The sequence below is a fragment of the Siphateles boraxobius genome, unplaced genomic scaffold, assembly GCF_051911475.1.
Source record: "Siphateles boraxobius isolate OS27281-9 unplaced genomic scaffold, OSU_SipBor_1 1, whole genome shotgun sequence".
Taxonomy (NCBI): Eukaryota; Metazoa; Chordata; class Actinopteri; order Cypriniformes; family Leuciscidae; genus Siphateles; species Siphateles boraxobius.
The window spans coordinates 31972087-31991555 of record NW_027508699.1 but is presented as its reverse complement, the minus strand read 5'-3'; positions in this window follow the sequence as shown (position 1 = coordinate 31991555).

The window sequence follows — 19469 nt, the reverse complement described above, 5'->3', positions numbered from 1 at the left end:
AATGTTTATCTACAGTATGTTTGACTGAAATCCATTTAATAAGCTTCATGATGCATGTTTTTAATCTTTAATTTCATTGATAAAATGAAAAAAAAAATCTAACTTTTAGATGATAACACTGGATGTTTCGGAGCAAAATTTGTGGGATAAGAATGTTTTTGGCATAATGTCTTGAGAATGCCTTGTGCTAACACTTGAATAATAATTGAAATAATTATAAATCATCTGTGGTTCACAACTACCACCAATAATTAATTTTGGTTAGAGCAAGGTTAGGGTTAGTACTTTCTATGAATACACATATACAGTAGTTATGGTTGATCTCACAAACATATACTATTCATATGTGTGTGTACACAGTAAACACAGGTGTAAGTAGTGTTTTTATGTGTTTGTCACTCTAGTCTTTCATTATGTAACGTCATTTCTCAATGTGCCCCAGTTACTTCATCACACCCTTATCGCACTTCATAGCTGTCTTTAGAAACTAGTCGAGAAGAGCAGCTTCATTTCACAGACACACAGTCAGACACCAATCCTGAAGTCTCTCATAACAAGTTGTTCTGTCAAACTCAACGGGTGGCTCCTGCTCGTGCATTGCATGCAGCTGAATCGATTGGGAAGAAGAAGAATTAGTTTGCGTTTAGCAATAAATAAGAGACAGATTGTTTGACAAGCGTTTGTTTATTCTTTGTGCTCAGGAGAGAATGTAGAGCCTGCAGCTGTCCAACTGCACTCTTGTGTACGTGAATATAATGCGCCAATGTTTGTATAGCACCTTACGCATGTACAAATTAGTTTCCAAAATGCATGTGATTAACCTACAAAAAAGTGATATATTATTTATATAATTTATACATTTAAAAGAACTGTTTTATTTAAATATACATTATACAATGTAATTTATTCCTGTGATGACAATGCTAAATTTTCAGCATCATTACTCCAGTCTTCAGTGTTACACGATCCTTCAGAACTTTTTCGGTCACAGTTGTTTGGATATTTTGTACAACTTTGATTGTGGATCATCCAATTAGCATTTAAATAAAATTGTGTTTGTTTTATAATTTGTTTACTTTTCGCACTGACGTCAAACTTGTCATACTTTTTTTATGCATGCATGATTGGCACTTTTCAAATGTTTTTTTTTTTGCTAATATCATTTGCGAATATCTTGTTTTAGAATGACTGGATTGGAATGCATATAAACAGTGCATTATTTTGTGATTCATCATTTCATTTGATTCAGCGTTTAAACAGAGATTTTTTTTATTTGATTATCTTTTTGATTATATTTAATGTCCTAAAAAATAAGAATCATAGAAGTCAAATAATATTTCATTTTATTTATATACATATAATGTATTGTTCAATACATTATACACTGTTTAGCAGTGTTGCCAACTATTTTCAATCGAAAGTACCTAAAGTCTACTGAAAAAGTTGCTAAATTTCGCTAGATGATGCAATGCAGTGCCAGCAGTTTACATCTGTTTTCTCTCATAATATATTCGTATATACTTTAACTTCAATATAATATATAGACAAAAGGTCCAATAAAGCTGCTCTCATTCACGTATTTTCTTGAGATGCAGCGATTTGAACATTTTGGCCAAACCCGATAATTTTTTATATTTGAGGGCCGATAACCGATATATTGACAGATAAATCTAAATACAACTTTATATATATGTATATATATGTATATATATATATATATATATATATATATATATATATATATATATATATATATATATATATATATATATAATTTTTGAGAGCCTGTTTACAAAAACAAAACATTACATTAAAAGCCATCTCCTAAGCACACAATTATAATGTTCTCATTATAATTGCATGTATCCTATATATACAGTATATATATATATATATATATATATATATAGAGAGAGAGAGAGAGAGAGAGAGAGAGAGAGAGATAGATAGATAGATAGATAGATAGATAGATAGATAGATAGATAGATAGATAGATAGATAGATAGATAGATAGATAGATAGATAGATAGATAGATAGATAGATAGATAGATAGATAGATAGATAGATAGATAGATAGACTTCACGTTGCACTTTTCGGAGAGATCTAATTTATTTAATAATCATTTGAAAACATTTCAAACAATTCAAAACCATTTTGCTGAACAGTGTACATCTGAAGCCATTATTGAGTCATGGCAAACAGTATGCCATCTGAAGCCATTCAGTCCATTATTTATCGGCTTTAGTATACCGGTAAAATTTTCTTATAGGGCCGATAACGATAACATTAAAAATAAACATATATCACCGGATACCAATATGGTCAATATATCATGCATGATGCATCCCTAATATTTTTTTGTCCAGACAAAGGAATGAGTATGTTATAGTAACTGACTACATGTTGACCAGCAATCCAAAAAGTTTAATTGTATTTATATTAAATTACAAACTAATAAATAAAATTAATTTGCAAATAATGCAACAATAGCCAGATCCAATAATTATGAGCTTTAGTAACTGCAATTCTGGGTTTATAGAACTCAACAATGGAAACATTTACATCACAATATATTATAGTGAAATAATAGTGATTATATTAATTATCATTAGTAGTAGTAAACCCAGCGTCATTGAACAATCAGCTCAAGTTTAGTCGGATTTGGTATCCAACACTGCCACAGTATTTATCTGGATTTTAAAAAAGATGTGCCATACCATGTGTTTTATTTATAAATTATATGGAATTCTCTAAACTAGCTTGTGAAGTACCAAGATGTGAGAAAACCATAATCATAATACAGCTCAAAGAACATGTGCTGACCTAGTGCAGTAAAGCTCCTGCTGCATACATTTACAAGTTCTCTTTTATATGACTTTAGTGCGCTTGAAATGTTGCAAGGAAGACTTCTGCTGGTTGGGGAATTTATGATCATGATATTGCTGAATCATTTGTTCACAGTAGGGCTATTGGTCTTGCTGATATTTGCTGACTTGTGGTAATATGTCTGTGTTAAGAACTGAATATGGTGCTCAGATGATCCCACAGAGTGGGAGAAACAGCCCTGAGAGCATAAAAACATGATATGGCTGTTCTTGGTCTAGAAAGCTGGAGCTTGAGTTAATTTGGGTGGGCAGTTTATTGATTTTTATTTTTTTTTCACACAAGCTGGATCAGGGCAGACTTACTTTGCCAATACTTTTCTTATGTGGTGGTTTACCATCAAACCTGTAAAGACGGTCAAATTGATTTCAGCTGTTGTGCTCATCGCCATTTTGTTCGCTTCAATGTCCCTCTCTCCAAGACCAGGCTGAAGTGTGTAGTATGTGAGCTGAGTGGAGCGACTGCAATTTGCTCCACTTTTAATGGGTTCTGTAATCTGTCTGAGGGTTTTTTTTTAAGTGATTTTCTGCTTTTTTTAGCACATAATGGTCAAACTTTCTGGAAAAATCATTATTATTATATCTATTTATTTAGTTAGCTAGTTAGTTAGTTATAATAAAGTAATGTAAAAACATAGTATTTTGCTTTTTTATAAACATTTTTTAAAAGATATTTAAAAAAAAAATATATATATATATATATATATAGGTTTAACCTGCTGGCCAGCCCCCTGCAAGCAATCGGACTCTTTCTTTTATTTTTTCAGAGCTGATGGCTGTCTCAGAGAAACCCATTTCAGTTATAGATATCTGTCTGGCAGTAGGGACACTTTATGTATGGTATTCCAAAAAATAGCTTACCGCACCTTTAAGTCTTCAATCTTCATGTTGTTGCCATGCAATACTCCAAGAAAAGAAGAAGACAAATCTTTATTTGTCACCACTGCACAACCAGAGCTGGTAGAGTTTGTGTCTATTACTTTAACACCACCCCAACAGAGAAAAGCACCATGAATTCTGGCTATTATACGGAACAGTCCCTCTGGAGCAACTTGGGGTTAAGTGTCTTACTCAAGGGCACAGTGATGATGGCCTCATAGTTCACTGCAGGGATCAAACCAGCCCTGGCTAATCACATGACCTTCTAAAGGCCCTGTCACATGGGTTGTGTCAAGGCTTCAACGAAAGTGTTATGCGTTGCTTTGACCTCCACGTGAAAAGAAATTGCAGGCAGTGTCATGTAAGTCTTATTTTACAAGGTTTCTAGGCAGTAAGAAAGCAGCAAATGTACCGAACACAGTAAAAACATGAATTTGAGCTTAGAATAGGCTCCTGGCAATGAGTTTGAAAAATCGCTGGACTCACTGAATGTGGGTTAATGCAATTTCTCATGAAGTTCATTATGAATTTAAGTACTGAGTTAGCATGACTTTAAAAAAAATTGAAAGACATTTTGAGGCTTTAACTATCTCTTGTAAAAATGTGACAATTTTTAAATGTTTCTTGTTGCTTTGTACTCAGAAGAGAGAATTTTAAACCATGTTATGCCAAGGACCCTCGAATATGATGATTCCTCCTAAAATATAAAGGCTATGCATTCTAATCTAATTTATATATTTATTAACATGAGTATTTATATGAATATTAAAAGTGTTAGGTAACGTAGTTGTTTAAGGAATCACGAGTAAGACGATGAGGAACTGGAAAACAGGAATTTATTCAAACTAAACTCAGGAGTCACAACACACGTCATACTATAAACGAGAACGGACCAAGACTGAAAGAACTGAGGGAAACTAAACACAGAGACTGATGAGTATAATGAATAGGAGACAGGTGACACGGATGAAGATAATTAACTCAACACAAGTGAAACAACTGAACAGGACTAAACCAAAATACTAGAAAAAAGGGGGAAACACAGTCACACTGTTACAAAACGTCTGTGACAGATCATTAAGTGTGATATTATAAAGACAGCATGCTGTTTCCAAATTAAATAATTGGCTATACTTAGGCTGAAGCAAAGTAATAAAATATTGTACAATATTGTCATAAAATTAAATCTATTTTCTATTCACTATTAGATTATCGTTAGTTTCAATTCAAATGTATTTGTATAACACGTCACAATAAATTTCATGCCCTGAGGAAAATGTGCGAGAAAAAATAAGAAATTAATATAACGCCAGTAGATGGCGACATTAGACTGTCTTTATAAGTAAGTCATTGAATGAATCGGTTTAGGTGCGTGGTTCAAAACAGTGACTCATACTGGAATGCGAACAAGTGACTCAACCGATTCATTCAAAAAGTGATTCGTTCAAGAACGAAACCAGTCGGTCTTAATGAGCAAGTCATTGATTCATTAACTCATTCGATTTGTTCAAAAACACTGATGCATTCAGGAACACCACGGATATGAGTTGCTTGGAGAAAAGCTGTGGTTCATTCCACTGTGGCTCAGTTTGGAACCATTTTCGTTGTGACGTAACTGCCAGGAGATGTAAACAGAAGTCAGTGCCAGTTCCAGTTGGAGCGTAAGTCCCTCCCACTTGGAGCATATGCCCCGCCCAATCCCACTTGGAGCTCCTACTTGATACACTTGACGGCCAGTAGCTGTCAGTTGAGAGGCCGCCTCCTTCAAAGGAAGGTCAGACTGAACGTTTTTAAATGTGACTTTCTAGCCTACGGAGGATTGTTCTTGTCGCCTAGAAACTGTGACAGGTGTCGTTGACAAGCGTCAGTATAGTGTGTGTACTGGACTTTGTATAACAAAAAAAGTTGTATACAACTGTCGGTAACACTCAATTTTACAGTGTCCTTGTTACACGTTACATGTAGTAACTGTAGTAATAACTATAAATTACACATAATTACATGTGACTAAACCTAAACCAAACCTTAATTCTAACCCTAACCCTATAGTAAGTACATGTAGTTAATTATTATTACTCAGAACTTAAATGTATACTTACACTGAAATACGGACACCTTAAAATGAAGTGTAACCCAACTGTCTGAAAACAGAACAGGGTTCACAACCTGTCTAAATATGTTCTCGTAGGTCCATTTATGTACATAATTAAACGTATAATCTTTCTTTAAAATTGCAAATTGGAAAGATATGTCAACATTTTAATAGCTTCAAAGTTTGTTTTTTAATGTTTGTATCGTTAGATAAGTAAGTTGAAACCCAACAATACTTAAAATTGTAATCCGGCATTGTGTGCAATGAATCTTGGATAGGCTAGGCTGCGAAAGATCCACTCGTTCTATCCATTGCAGCCTAGGAAAAGAAGGCCACATTTGTAGTCTGCATTCGAAGGAAACTTAGAATTGGAACAGCCTTCGTCGCCGTGCTGTGACGCATTCGGCCCTCGAATGCAGACTTCGAAGGATCCGAACACACAGAACATCAGAAATGGCATTAGGGCTTTAACTGCAACCTTGAGGCTCGGAAAACGAAGTTCTTAATTATTGTGTGCACACTTAAAACGGGGCAAGCTTAGCAAGCAGTGGAGTTATTGGAGTCCAAAATACGACCCGTCAAATTCAGATTGGTCTGTTGCCATGACAAGAGGACAAGTGCAGATGAGCTACATTTCAAATACCATTAAAGCTGTATTAACTCTCCTCATCGACTTCAGCAAAAAAACATGCTAATCTTGAGAGGGAAATCTTGTGGGCACTTAATTGCCTGGTACTCTGGAATGCACTGAGGACAGTTTGAACACACTTCAAGAGAAAATGAAGAAAAGACAGGCATATTACAGGTACACATTACAATCAGGCACCCAAGTGCTCATCAATCATGAAAACATTCATTGTGACTTTTTTGGAACACTTTACAATAAGGTCTCATTAGTTAACATTAGTAAATGTATTAACTAACAAACTAACAAGGAGCAATACATTTGTTGCAATATTTATTAATCTTAAGACACATTTGTTTGCCATGGCATATTCTTCTTTTTGATGATCATTTTTATTATTGTATTATTGCATTATTCTGTCATTTTTACTGCGATGATGTAAAGCACATTGGTCAACAAGTGTTGTTTTAATAGTGCTATATAAATAGAAATGACATTGACATCTTTGTTAATGTTAATTAATAAAAATACAGTAATTCATTGCTTCTTCATGTTAGTCCACACTGCATCTACTAATGTTAACAAATACAACTTTTGATTTTAATGTTTCAGTAAATGTTGAAATGAACATTAACTACATTTAACAAATGCTGTAGAAGTGAGTTCATTGTTAGTTCATGTTACCTTTAGTAGTTTACTAATGTTAACTTATGAAACCTTATTGTAAAGTGTTATGACATTTTTATAACGTTTATGTGTCTTTAATTCGTAATTTCGTCTCGCGTCCCAGTATAAAAAAGAGATATACTTTATAAAACTATACATTTCCTTCAGCAAAACTGCATTAGACTTGTTTTCAGAGGATTCAACTTATTATTATCATTCATTTTATTATTACTTTTTTGCACTTTTCGTTCTCAAGTAAACGTACTGTTTATTATGCTGATTTTTTTATCAATATCAAATTTACTTAAAAGCAAAACAAGAATGTTTACATATTTGAAAATAAATATTTATAAACGGACCCTTACGTAATAAATGACAAATGGGCCTACATGCATTTAAAGTTTTCAGTGCAGACATTTCTTTCTTTTGTTCTTTCTTTCTACCATAACTGTGCATATAAATCAGTCCCTCTAAGGATCATGATCTAATCTTGTCTGCCTCTCTGTTTTTGTCTTGGCCTCTGCTACCCAAGTGCTACAACTTTTTCCTTTAGTAACTAAATACGATTTCCTGCCTGCCAACCCTTCTCTAATTTAATAGACTAATATTGCATTGATGTGAACCTCATCTTACCACTACCTCCCAGTAAAGGTGTGTATAACAAGCATCATAGCCCCTTACAAGGATATTGATTTTGTGATGAGTCGTCTGACTCCCGGGCTGTGAATAGTGCATGCCGTTAGACTGTCTCTCTAGTGGAATGTTGTGGGGTTTGAGTGCATAAAAATGAGGAGGGAGACGGCTCTCCATTGTGCAGAAGGGGTGCGGTTAATTCAATTGACTGCGTGCCAGTGTGCACCATCTGGGCTGGACACTGACATAACCAATTGACTGGTGTCAAAGCCACTCTCGGCTACTTTCTTATCATCGATTGGCCCTTTGTTGAGCCTGAACTAAGCTGTGTCCAAGTAATTAGGTTATGCCAGCCTCCTCTCCCCTCCCCTCGCTGAGAAGCACTGGTCAGTGTTCCTGCCAAGTCATTTGCAGCCATGGGGCTTTAATTTAATTTAACATAAAGAACGTTGCAATGAACATGAACCAACTAATCAAGATAAAATTAATAGTAGCTTGATTAATATGCTATAATTAGCTGAAATTGGGATGTTTCCTACATAAGTACAGAAAGTGCTGGCCATCAACCCAGGGTTCTCCATTTCAACAGAAAAATATGAATGCAAGGTAAAACACCATTTATCTGTTTATTTTGAAGCTCTGGTTCATATTGCTGTGATTTATTTTCATTCCATCATTTCCACCGATGGAGCAAAAATAGACAAAGTTTCTGGTAATATTGTGTCTTTTATGTAAGTACTAATTAACTACTTGTTTATTGAGTTATTAAAGCAAAATCACACTTAATCAATATTATCATAATGAATATTATTTATGTGATGTAAGGCAAGGCAAGGCAAGTTTATTTATATAGCACATTTCATACACAATGGTAATTCAAAGTGCTTTACATAGAAGAAATTAAAATAATCAAAAGAAATCAGAATAATTAAAACAGTTTAGAATAAAAGATAAAATACCGAAATCAGAATAATTAAAACATAAAATAAAATACAGTGCAAACAGTCGGACAAACAGTGGCACAGTGCTCATTCAGTAAATGCACAGTTAAACAGATGTGTTTTGAGTCTGGATTTGAATGTGACTACTGTAGGAGCACATCTGATCTCTTCTGGAAGCTGGTTCCAGCTGCGGCTGGCATAGTAGCTAAAATGTAACAATGTAACATTGCTGAAAGCCAGTATATATCACGTTTTATCCCAGGGATGAAGAAGGTTGGCGAAATGGACTCAAATATAACTTAATTTATTAACATTAAGAAAACTCAGGCAATCGACTAACAACAAACACAAGAGAAACAGTGTGCCATGCACAAACAATACCGGACAATGACCGTGAAAAACAGAGGGACTTAAGGTGACGAATTTAATAAAAAACATATGTTTGTTAAATTAATATCCATGACAACTGAAAGTGGCAGGAAATTAGAACTACAACAAACGGAAATTAAATAAATACTAACTAAACGTGACAGAATTCCCCCCATCCGAAAGTCAGCTCCTGACGCCACAAAAGAAGAGAGGAAATAGGAATTTTATGAGGTGAGTCATAACAGTTAGTCGAAGAGGGTACCAGGGTGGTTCAGATGGCAGGGAGGCCAGATCTGTGCAAACAAAAGTAGCCCAATGGCCAGTTTAAAGTAGCCCAAAAATATCCCAATGCAATTTTCACCATCAAGCTGCCGAATTCTCCACTCAATTTGTACGTGTTTTGGGGTGTTGGAGCGTTGAAATCATACTTACGGGGATGGTCAACCCGCTGGGAAAAAAAAGACCTAATATATGCCTCATTTAGTAAAAGTTGTCTCTGAAAGACACACTCACACAAAAACAACATCATTTTTATCTTCATAGCTGATGCATCAAAGTGTTGTTCCTAATTATTCAAGTTTTATGATACATTTTAGAATGATTGACATTTCTGGAGAGTTTAGTTTTTAAGCTTCTAAATGGCTTTTCCTGAGAGTGTATCCATGGCATCAAGACATTTAAAACTGATTTATAATGTGTATTTAGTACTTTTTGGATCCTTTCTACCAAAATACAAAACTTTCACAACAAAATAGGATCACGAGGAGGATACCGTGTTTATCATTTTATATGGCCAACATGACATTGACATGTTTCACACAGTACTGTATACTGTATATCCTGGCCAGACCGGAGGTGTTACCTATTATTAACCTGTTCTGTTAGTCTGCTTTATTATCTGTGAAAACATATGGACTTTCCTCTGAGCACGTCGGCCGGATCCATAATGCATACGTTTCTTGTAGGAGAGGGAGCAAACACACATTCATAATTTACCAGCGTCAGAAATAATTCATTCAGCATTTTAGGGGTTGGATTTTGAGAGTCAGAAGACACATTTTCACACATTGGACTGAATGATGTCAGAATGTGTGACTGATTATGTAACTCCCATGAAGCAATGGTTGCTTTGTATTCTGAACACACCGTTTAATATAGCAGCATCATTGAATGTTGAGTTTGTTAGAAGAGATCAGTTGTTTTTTGGATTAAAGGATCTTCATTATTTATGAAGTAATCTTTGGAATGCTTTGGGATTCTTTCTTCTGACACTGATGTTGAAATCGGTTCATTACATCAAAGTTGCAATATGATATGTTACATCAAACACTGAATTGCTGAGGAGTTTGTGAATGGAAAGGTTACCCAGCATTCATTGCGACTGACACCAAACCGACTTAACATTAGGAATAAAACACCACAAAAATGACACATTTTGGTAATTACCTGCTGGAGTTTTGTCTAATAATGTGCCACTGTGTTTTAAATCACACAGAGACCAACTGTCTGCGCTGAACTCGTAGAGGTTTTGTTTTCAAAATTGAGCAGGGTATAAATATACTTGATCAGAGCTTGTGCATTCTGATTAATGTTTCCTACACAAAACTCTTCTTCAGTGAACACCGAAAGTAAGCTAAAAGTTCAGCATTCAGTTACAATAATTCACAAAATTAATCAATGCTGTGACATTTTGCTGAAAGCACAGACAAACTTGGGGGTCGATATTGCTATCTATGTCTAAGTTTTATTTGTTTGGTGTTGTAGATGAAGTGAATTGAGTAACTATTTATTAGTTTTACAAATGTTTGGCTTAGTTTAATCATTAATAGAGTTTTGAGTTTGGACTAAAATTTGAGAAAAGCCCCAGGTTGTCAGCGACTCCAGCTATATGTCTCTTTTTTCTTTTTTTTCAAGCTCAAGCACAAATCAGTTCGACTGTATTTATAAAAAGTGATGCACACCTAATGAGGTCATTGTCTGTTTTTGTTGCCATTTTGTATTGAAAAAGTTGTCATATGCTATTTTATTTTATTTTTATGCAGAATGGATGTCCATAGTATGCTCCACATCAATAGACATTGTTTTTTTTATTTATTTGTTTAGAATGGATTCCATATTTTGCTCCTCACTAATAGCCTACTATGTGTATGTTGTCATCGTATATATTACCTGTCACAGTTATGTTCTGTTTGGATGCTGTTTTCATCTTAGTTTCATTTTCATGGACTTTTAGTTTGTTATTTTCAGTCACATGTTCTCCTTTGTCTCAGTTTCCCGCCAATCATTAGTTTCTATGGACACAGATTAATCATCACATCTGCTTATCATTTAGTTCATTATCTCTGTCTATTTAAGTTCCTCTGTTTGTATCACTCATTATCCGGTCTTGTTTCATGTTCTATTGTCGTGTTGAATACATCTAGTTGTTATTAGGAAACACTTCTTCTGCTGCCTTCATCATCTTTGACCTGAGATTGTTACAATACCAAAGCTTTTATTTTATTTTTATCTTGTATTTTTTATGGTCAACAGACTTCTATGTTATGCTTTCCACTATTAGTTAGTATTCTTACCTCTTCTTTCTGTTTTAAGACAGAAAGTCTTCTCCCTGTAGCTTTACAGGAGGCCTGTGTGGTTGTTGGAATTTTGATGCACATTTTTTTTTATGCTCTTAACAGAGAAAGAGCGTCAGATACCACTGCCTGGTGTGTCATTGATCACCTTTAAGCTCGATTAGAGTGAAAAAGGAGGGTGACAGATTTAGTTTTCCACCTCAGTGGTTTTTGGACCTTGAAATGGAGAATGCTGCATTGTACAGTTCACCTAATGGTGCTATCACCTGCCTCTTCAAGTAAAAGTAATCTGCTATCAATTTAACTCTTGTTACTGCAGTCTGCAGCTCCTTTCACCGACATTCATTTTTCATTTATATTAGGGCATTTGGGAAATCTCTAAATGAAAATAGTAATCGTGATGCTAGCAATAACGGGTACAACTAATTATAGTACTGCAAGTCACTTTGTGTGAGAATTGACTGAAAAATTGCAATCAAATAAAAGCATTTAAACATAATGATGAAGAATATGGCTAAAATATCTCAGCCGACCTTGGGAAAATACTTAGTTTCATTCAAATATGCATATAATTAATAATCCAATCCTGGACAAAAATTTTATAGTGTGGTAATTAGCAGTGAGTCTACCATAGAATAAAAGAAAGCCAGTGGCTTTATGAGTAGAATACTGATAAAAAGTCACAAATCAAAAACGTTCACTGTAAAGGCGCTGAAGAGACATTTCCTCGCCTTGAACCAATTCCCCTCATAAGCGTGGAGCCTGGAGGCAAATTAAATTGACGATGCATAGTTTAACTATTTGAATGTTAAAACTGACTTTCCAAATGGACTGCGCATAAAAGGATGAGTTGTATAGGAAGGTCATTAACATTTTCTTCATGACCAGTCGTTGGAAGTCTTTCAAACACATGTGCATAAAGCAAATAGAGTGTTTTCTCATTTTATTAATGTCAAGGAGTTTCTTTTTTGTTACATAAAATTATGCACCATATGTGGAGTAAGTGTTTTTATTTTTTTTTATTTTTTTTATAGTATCACATGTAGCAATCATATTACAAGCATTTGTACAACCTTTCCCTGTCTCGGTCAAACATCTATCTATCCCCTCAATTTTACATTTAACTAGCCAGTCTGAAAGAGCACTAAAATTGAAATTGCTCCATGACCTTGAGGAAAAAATACTTTGGGTCATTAAATCTGCATATGTGATCGAGGACCAATTGCGTGTTTTTTTTTTTTTTTATTATTTATTTTATTTTATTTGTTTGCCGATTGTAGTTGTTGCATCTTAACAAAAATATAATTTGAAATGAGTCAATATTTCACTTTATATTCATGAATTGTAGTCCATTTCATTCAGTATTTTGTTTTGACCTGCTGCCGCCACATTGAGAGGTGTATATTATACGTATTATGTATATTGTGGCATGTATTACCTCTATACATGCCACAATACGTATATAGGATTTGTTTGAGCTTACTACCCTGCTACCCTAAACCTAGCCTTTCCAAGTGGGTAGGTTTAGATTATTTAAATCAGTTATTTATACATTTTTGTTCTTTTAAAAAAACAAATTGTATTGCATTGTTTAATATCATGTAGTACAATTTAATTGCAGTGCATCTTGCAGTGTTTTTTTTCCCGTGTTTAATTAGTCATGTTGTCATCCTTGTCCTTTGTGTACTTACTTAATCAATAAATATTTCAACATATTTCCAGTAACACAACTTTCTGAATTGTTACTTTATCCCCAAAAAAGGCTCACGGAATATGATTTATAAGCTGTTTTCCTCATGGGGACAGGAAAATGTCCTCACTAGGTCAAAGATTGAGACACACACACACACACACATGCGCGCGCACACACACACACACACACACACACACACACACACACACACACACACACGCACACGCACACGCACACGCACACACGCACACACACACACACAAAAACTATTTAACTATGATAAATATTCACAGTATTGCTTTGATATTTCAGTTTTTATTTTTGGCAATAGAAATAATCCAATATTGTAGACTGTTACAGCCATCAATAGCACATATATAAGAGTACAGGAGACATGCAGTACTCCTCATTGCTCAGTTTTAGAAGCATTTCCATCCTCACCCGGTGCTGAAACAGTTTCCTCTTTGCTCCACACTGAGTATCTTTAAGCAACATGTGGAGAAGGTAATGCAGCAGAGTGTGCAGTTTCATGGCTTATTAAAGACGCCTGCACCAAATGAAATGAAAAAGCTTTTTTCTCTGGGAAATGGTGTGAGGAGCTGCTATTGCATGGTGGGAGAGCACATTATAGGTAAGGACCGGCTGCTTAAAAAAACCTACACTGCACGACAGACAGTGTAAAGATGTGTAGCTATCATTTTCGGGTTATTTACTTTCCAAATCAATTTTGTTTGAAGTTAAGTGCCACAAAACCAAATATGCATGAAATGGGCTTCTAATCTGATAATGGATGTTTCAGATAATGAGTTTGGAAGAGATTCCGCAACCTATCGAAAGATAGAGCCGGTCAATAGAGAAATTTATCTCCCATTAAGTATCTGCCCTTTGAGTTTCACTTACGCCCACAACAAACACACGAGTCATACCGCGAAATGCAATTGCCAGGAAACAAACCTCTGGGATGGATCTGTCAATTTGCATTCATTTCTTCCTCGCCAGCTGAAGCTCTCCGTGAGTCAGCTAAATATTTCCTCTCTTTATTGCTCATAATGTCGTGCTGCTTGGATTACTCATCGCAGACACGATGGCATTAGGCTGGAGTTTCGTGGACCTCACCTCTGTTGATTTCCCCTGAGGCCACGGTTGAACTTTAATGACTGAATGGGGAAAGAGCTCAAAGATTTTAAACCTGAACCGTTCGGGAGGCTTTTAACGAGGCAGAGAGACAAACGTCAAGCTTACGAGAATGCTTTTGACTGGGCTAAGTAATTCTTAATGAGCTCTTTTGCCTGACGAATCCTTAAAAATGAAGGGAAAACTGAAAGAGAGAGCAAAAAAGGTTAATTGGCTAAGAAATAATGACTTCCTCCCCGGGTGAGCGCGCCGGGCTTTTAGCTTAAGCGGTTTGTTAGCTAAAGGAAACGCTGGTCTACACATTATGTCGGTAGTTGAGGTCTCTCGTGTCAGAGTGTTACATAAAAAAGAAATAAGTAATGCACATGGATGAGGCTAAGGACTCTAATATCAAAGATCCGTCTAATTAAATAACTCAAGAAATCATCACTTCCATCATTGTCACTTTTTTTGTCTTGTAAAAGGATGTGCTGATGTGCCCTTCAATTGGAATAAACTCAAGGTGAAATGGTCACCATAATTTGATTAGGTTCCTTCATCTGTCATCACGGCTGTCAATTCGATTCCCCTTTGCTCAGCCGCGCCAGGATTCCCCGGCGCTGATGAGACCTGAATCTCAATATTGTTTCTAGCTATGTAATGGCTTTGCTATGAACTGCGTGTTCGCATGCTACATCAAAAGCTTTGTTAGCTCCCATGGAGACTGAAGGCCAAGTGGAATACTGCAGTGCCATCCAGATCAAATTAAGACAACACACTCCTTTAGCCTCGTAGAGTTTTACTTTAATGAGGCTGTTCTTGTAGTCAATTTCAGCTCTCCTTGATTCAATTACCTTGGAACTGTATTTAACAGTCACATGGTGCAACTGCATGGGATAAATCATGGTGGCATGCCGTAAGCAATCACGCTTCTGGGTTATGTGGACAATAATCTTTTTGTGATGACATTGAGCAGAGCAGTAGTTGTAATGCATTTTAAATAATATAGTGGTATTGTAATGTCAGCATTAACATTGCTGCGTCTGTCTGGACCAGGCCTGTCCCAATACCCACAGTTGCGTTTTTGATCTCTTGAAAGCGAATGTACGCTTTGGAATGTTGGAAAAATGCCACAGCACATTAGGGTTGTGCTCAGAATAACGATACAACGATACATTGTCATGAACTCCTGACGATGCGCATATCGATACTGTTGTGCTTTTGAATGTAGCCAATTCAGGGCTCGAATTTCGTCACAGGATTGTGGGTATTGCGCATAATTTTAATAATTCCCGCTGGTATCCCACTTATAATCCGGGAATTTGCCGCAAACATTGTTTCACTTTAGCATGTAGGTTTTATCTGTAAATGAATCCACACAGATTATAAAATTCAGATCAGTCATTTTAAAAGCATCAGTGTTCAGCGGTACTGCATCTTCTCTCTCTCGTCTCTCAAATGTGTTGCACAAGTCAAGTGTCAAGCGTGCTGCAGGCGACGATACTAGACTCTAATTTAGTCAGGACAAATATACTACCCAGTGTTATTTTACATGTGATTACTTTATTCAGTTTCTGTATTATTTCTGAATACTACCCTATTCGGTTTCACTTTATTTTGATGGTACCTTTAACACATTCTGTTGTCTATAAGTAACATTGCACCTTCATGTCTACTAACTCTCATTAGAGTATTAGTAGAGTATTAGTAGACTGGTAGGGTTTAAGGTTAGAATAAGTTGACATGTACCTGTAGTTGCAAAGTTACTTATAGTCAGTAGATTTTCTTTTGGAGGACAATCACAATACAGAGTTTGCAGATATTAAGCAGACTGTACACTAATACTCTAATGAGAGTTAATTGACATGTAGTTGCAAAGTTACTTATTGTTAACAGAATGTTCAAAAGGGACCATCAAAATAATGTGTTACCGACTATTCAAAAACTTTTATCTTAATTCAAAGATTGAAATCAATCTCAAAAGATTACAAATGCATTAATGTGCTTAATATGTCAGGATACAAAAGGGACCATCAAAATAATGTGTTACCGACTATTCAAAAACTTTTATCTTAATTCAAAGATTGAAATCAATTTCAAAAGTTTACAAATGCATTAATGTGCTTAATATGTCAGGATTTACAGCCATAAAGCATTGTTGAGAATTACGGCTTCAGACAATTGCTTCACAAGTGTGAGTCAATACCAACACGTCAGTTTAACAGAAACGGCAATTCCCCGGTGTAAGGATACAGGCACAGAGACAGAGGTAAGTGAATCCAAACAGTTTTATATAAAGTGACACAAGTGCAAAGGTGAGTATTCAAAGTTCAGGTGCAGATTCGGTGAAGGGCACAACATGCAGGGCAGATTACAGGTGAGCAGGTCCTCTTCAGGTTAGTTGGTGTCAAGCAATCACAGTGCATTAATACTTGTCTTTTCTCTTACAGATGCAGTCACGAGCCAGTAAACTCAGAGTGAACACCGTGAACTCAGGTGAATACCGGATCTCGGGAAACATGGATTCAGGCAGGCTTTCTGGAAACAGCGGAACAAGGATACAGAGGTTAGTAATTCACAGGTGAGTATATGTTACATCACAGGTACTGGGTGCATCAGAGACTTCGGGAGACGATGGATAATGGACTGTTCCTGTTGGAGGCTTGACCAAGACTGAGGCTGTGGTGAGTGTTTTTACGGAGCTTGCTAATGAGGCTGCTGATTGTGAGCAGGTGCAGGTGATAATACTCAGGGGAGAGTAATTGCAGGTGCGCCAAAAAGGATTCTGGGGAACCGCACAGGACGGGAAGCCTCCAGGACGGAGAAGGCAGCTCGTGGGACCAGGGCGGAACAGGCAGCGGGTATGGCCATGGTGGAGCTGTCGGACCTTTGAGCATCCAGGGCGGAGCTGTCAGACCCTCGGGCCTCCAGGGCGGAGCTGTCGGACCCTCGGGCGTTCGGGGGCGGTGAGGACCCTTCGGGTGGCCATGGCGGATATGTCTTTTCAGGTGGCAATGGTGGCACTGGGAACCTCGTCCGAGAGACCTCCGCGGCCCCCCTAGCAGGTATACTGCGCCCCCCAAAAACTTTAATGGGGAAATTGACAGGAAAGGGGGGATCCGGCAGCAAAGTGGGTCTTGGGCTGGGCAGGACCAGCGGTGAAGAGGGCTTTGAGCTAAGCAGGATCAACGGCCTCTGGCGCAGGATCAACGGCCTCTGGCGCAGGATCAACGGCCTCTGGCGCAGGATCAACGGCCTCTGGCGCAGGATCAACGGCCTCTGGCGCAGGATCAACGGCCTCTGGCGCAGGATCAACGGCCTCTGGCGCAGGATCAACGGCCTCTGGCGCAGGATCAACGGCCTCTGGCGCAGGATCAACGGCCTCTGGCGCAGGATCAACGGCCTCTGGCGCAGGATCAACGGCCTCTGGCGCAGGATCAACGGCCTCTGGCGCAGGATCAACGGCCTCTGGCGCAGGATCAACGGCCTCTGGCGCAGGATCAACGGCCTCTGGCTCGAAGACTGGCCTCTGGCGCGAAGACTAACTCCGGTTCGAAGAATGGCTCTGGCGCGAAGACTGGCTCTGCAGGCGTGACGTGAAGATCTGGCCTGGGCCGGACCAGCGGTGAAGGAAGCTCTGCGCAGGATCAACGGCCTCTGGCTCGAAGACTGGCCTCTGGCGCGAAGACTAACTCCGGTTCGAAGACTGGCTCTGGCGCGAAGACTGGCTCTGAAGGCGTGACGTGAAGATCTGGCCTGGGCCGGACCAGCGGTGAAGGAAGCTCTGGGCTGGACGGGACCAGCGGCGAAGGAAGCTCTGGGCTGGACGGGACCAGCGGCGAAGGAAGCTCTGGGCTGGACGGGACCAGCGGCGAAGGAAGCTCTGTGCTGGACGGGACCAGCGGTGAAGGCTCTGTGCTGGACGGGACCAGCGGTGAAGGCTCTGGCGGATTAGACTTTGGCCGGATGGCCCATCTGGAACCATGCAGTGGATGCAACCAGCTAGATGTCAACCAATCTGGCTTCAAGAAAGGCCAATCAACCGAGACTGAACTACTATCGGTCACAGAAGCCCTGCGGATCGCAAAAGCTGCTTCCAAATCTTCAGTTCTCATTCTGCTGGATCTTTCTGCTGCCTTCGACACTGTGAATCATCAGATCCTTCTGTCCACACTCTCATCACTGGGCATCAAAGGAACTTCCCTCCACTGGTTTGAGTCCTATCTCACAGGTAGGTCCTTCAGGGTTACATGGAGAGGCGAGGTATCCAAAGCACATCAACTGAACACAGGGGTTCCTCAGGGTTCAGTTCTTGTACCGCTCATCTTCTCCATCTACACCACATCATTAGGACCCATCATACAGGCACATGGTTTCTCTTACCATTGCTATGCTGATGACACCCAGCTCTACCTCTCATTTCAACCAGATGATCCCACAGTAGCTACACGTATCTCAAGCTGTCTGGCGGACATCTCGGCATGGATGAAGGAACATCACCTGCAGCTCAACCTGGCAAAGACTGAGCTTCTCATCCTCCCTGCAAAGCCGTCTCTACAGCACGACTTCACTATCCAGCTAGAGTCATCCTCAATCACCCCATCAAGGTCGGTCAGAAATCTTGGAGTAATATTTGATGACCAGCTGACCTTCACAGACCACATTACAAAGATAGCTCGATCATGCAGGTTTGCAATGTATAACATCAGGAAGATCAGGCCTTTCTTAACTGAGCATGCAACACAACTTCTCGTCCAGGCCCTGGTTATTTCTAGGCTCGATTACTGCAATGCTCTTCTAGCTGGACTTCCATCATGTGTTACTAAACCTCTACAAATGATCCAGAATGCTGTAGCCCACCTTGTCTTCAACGAGCCCAAAAGGGCTCACTTCACTCCTCTGTTCATCTCACTGCATTGGCTACCACTCGCTGCTCGCATCAAATTCAAAGCTTTGACGCTTACTTACAGATCTACCACAGACTCAGCTCTGTCCTTCTTT